The sequence below is a fragment of the Spea bombifrons genome, chromosome 3 (assembly GCF_027358695.1).
Source record: "Spea bombifrons isolate aSpeBom1 chromosome 3, aSpeBom1.2.pri, whole genome shotgun sequence".
Classification (NCBI taxonomy): domain Eukaryota; kingdom Metazoa; phylum Chordata; class Amphibia; order Anura; family Pelobatidae; genus Spea; species Spea bombifrons.
The window spans coordinates 108,772,256-108,775,690 of NC_071089.1; positions in this window are offsets into that span (position 1 = coordinate 108,772,256).

Sequence of the window (3,435 nt, forward strand, 5' to 3'; positions counted from 1 at the left end):
ACCCAGAATCAAAACAAGTCTGACTCATGATCATATTCCAGGACAGGGTGTCTGATTTTTATTTCTGTTTATTTCTCAGCTCTTGGCCTCGCTGCCTACCAAATTAATTCAACCTGCTGGAAATAAAGACTTCTACAGTTAAGCTAATTTACGACACATGCAAAACATATTTTTTTCCCAGCACTATTTCTATCAAAATCTGTTGCCTGATGGAAAAACAATATAAATAAGAATGTATCTATGATAAGTTCCACGATCACTAGTTCTGACTTATTTTGGAATGGAAGAGAAGTTTGACTAGGTCAGCACGCTCAGAGAGACATCAAGCTCTTCCAGGGATGTTTTGAGCTTCCCTGAAAAAGATCTTTGGATATGGCATCACATAAAGGCACGCACAATTTGCATACATGAAGTCTTGCCATGTATCACCCAGAGTTTAGAATGGTAGATAACATTCTCTTTCACGCTAAAAACATTTCCTATTTCCTCAAGTAAAGGCCTCCAGTTATTGATTAAGGAGAAAGGAAACGAGGGAAAACCCAACAAAACCAGAAACAGCCAACATATTGAATGTCCAGCAGTTCTACCCTCTGCTCATTCACAACAGGAATTAGACATTTCCTTTCAGGAACTTCGGTTCATTTAACAGGCCTTAAAGTGTCACACTAGTGTCGGGTGCTTTCAATGAGAGTGAAATTGCTGGGACACCAAAACATTTAAAAACAGTTCTCAGAGGATCCCTAGGAGGTCCATACGTTAGCATTATACACTGTAAGCCACAAGTCCATTAACATGGTCCATAATTAGATTGTTTTTTTATTTAGAAAAAAAGTGTACAGTATAAAGATATCTAGTGAATACTATTACGAGCATCTAAGAGACATCGTCCACATTCACATCAGGATGGTCAAGTTTTGTTTGCAGCTAAATCTTGTGGTTGCTTGGTGGTTGAAGGCTCGTCTAGGCTTTATGTGGCCAGATCCTCTACCTGAAGTTAACAGCAACATGGCTTTTGCCCTGATGGAGAGGGCACTGGTGATAGCCCTGCTATGTTTGCCCAATAAAAGGTATCAACTTTGTCTAAAGACTCCAGTTTCTCTTGGGCTAAGGTACACTATATGGACAAGAGAACCAGGACACCTTACCCAGCATATCAAGACATTTTGGACAATGCTAATCTTCCAACTTTGTGGGGACAATTTGAAGGTGGTCTTTTTCTATTCCATCATGACCGTGACCCAGTGCACAAAGATAGGTCAATAAAGACATGGTTGGATGAGTTCGGTTTGGAAGAAGGTGACTGGCAGCACAGAGCCTCGACCTCAGCCTCATTGAACACCTTTGGGATGAACTGGAACGGAAATTGCAAGCCAGACCTCCTCATTCAACATCCGTGTCCGACCTCACAAATGTTCTACTGGATGAATGGGCAAAAACTCGCAACAGAAACTCTCTTGAAGAAAACCTTCCCAGAAGAGCGGAAGCTGTTATAGCTGCAAAGAAAGGGCAACTACATATGTCTATGTATTTAGAATGTAATGTCACCAAACCCCCTGTTGGTGTAATGGCCAGACGTCACACTATACGGACAAAATTATTGGAACTACGTTTTACTCCTTTAGTAAAAATTGTGCGGACTATGACACGAAAACTGAAAAGGCTATGATAGCTAAGCGTGTTTAAGTGGGCAGATTATTTGCTTCAAGCACTTAAAGGCAGAATTTTCAATAAACAGGATACTTTATGTTCCGCATTTTTTTATAGAACGGAGCACATGGCCAACACAACTATGCCGCCAGCAATCTGCTATTCATTGCAACATCTCCTTTCAGGTTAAACGTGATCCTGGTTGCCAAACATAATATTGATTTCACTTATTTATTGCAAGAGACATTTTTGACCACTATTTTTCGAAGGCCTCGCCTCCTACAGTATGTAATGGAACAAGCCTTTGTACTCCCAAGTGTTTTTTGTAATGCCCACAGCCTGGGGCAGCTACAGATTTATAGAAATCCTATGAAGGTTATTTGGGACCGTAGCTTTCTAAATTCTCGGTTTATTGAGCAGGAAAACAATGTATGCATGTGCGTATGTACGGCAAATTTTTAACGGTCGTTACAACCATAACGTAGTTATCCCTGGAATACTTTAGGAATAGGGAGGGGATAAGAAAGGAAGTAGTAAAAGAAAGAGAACGGCAACGGGTCATAGTATAAAGGCATTATCAATAATCATTCCAGCATATATAATATAAAGTCATGTCAATTGATTTTTTATATGACAGTTATCATAAACAATGTTTTCGTAGCTATGTAATGGTTGGGACCAGCATGTGAGCTCCCAATCGCCCCAAAGCCAAGAAACTCAGTCCAGCAGAACCATTTCAGATCACAGAATTCAGCAGGGGGCGTGGCCTTCCTCTGCGTTCTCTTGTACTGCACAGAGGAAGCGGAACCCAGCAGTCACGTGAATGTATATGACTTGGCATGATTGGAGTGTGATTTCTAACAGTCCCATCATGCCTAGGTTCCAGCATTTACTGGTTGTCTGGGTATGATAAGAGTGTGATTGCTGTTAGTAATCACACTCCTATCATGCCAAGTCATATTGTTGAACTTTTTTGTCCAATTGTGGTGTGTTGCTTACTTTTAATAAAAAAAGTGTGGTTAACACCAAAATTGGACAAAAAAAAACAACAATATTAATTTATATATGATTGTTGACAGTATCATGTCCAGCCAACTAGTATCTGGAATCTGGGTGTAACACACATTATATATATATATATATATAAAACATTGTTATTACATTTTTTGTACAATTTTGGTGTGTAACTTAAAAGTGTGGGATTTTTTTTTATTATTTTTAAAGATGGGGCGGGGGTCATTTTTGGTTTTGAACCCTGACTTTTCAGTTTTTGTCCAGAATTTTCATTTTGGTGTATCCCTAGAATAAATAGAACTATTTCCTTTTTACTTATACAGAATCCTGAATCCTTTCTCGGCCCAGAAATCAGTGAGAGGAAAAGTGTAATTTACTTTATTTTAATCTGCATATTTTATTTAAAGGCCATATTTTCTCGCAGTGAAAAATGAGTGCGGCCCCCGAACATATATAAATGCTGATGAAGTGGCCCACTGCATAAACAACTTGGACACCCTTGTTATAGGAGGTTTCCTGTATCTTACTTTACATGGATACTTGAGATTAGGACTGAATGGGAGTCTCCATCAGGTCAGTTGTCAGCAGGGTAAGCACTGTTATTGTACCTCTGACTATGCCAGGCCCAGAATCTGGGTTGTGTGACAAAGGTAGGAGAGGGCTGAGGTAGGTCGATATGTGTCCCTTAGAAAGTTGTGTCTTCCAGACACGAAACGTGGGTATAACTGTTGGGTAGTGTCAGGTGGACCCCCTTTTACTGTCAGAGAGCCAGAC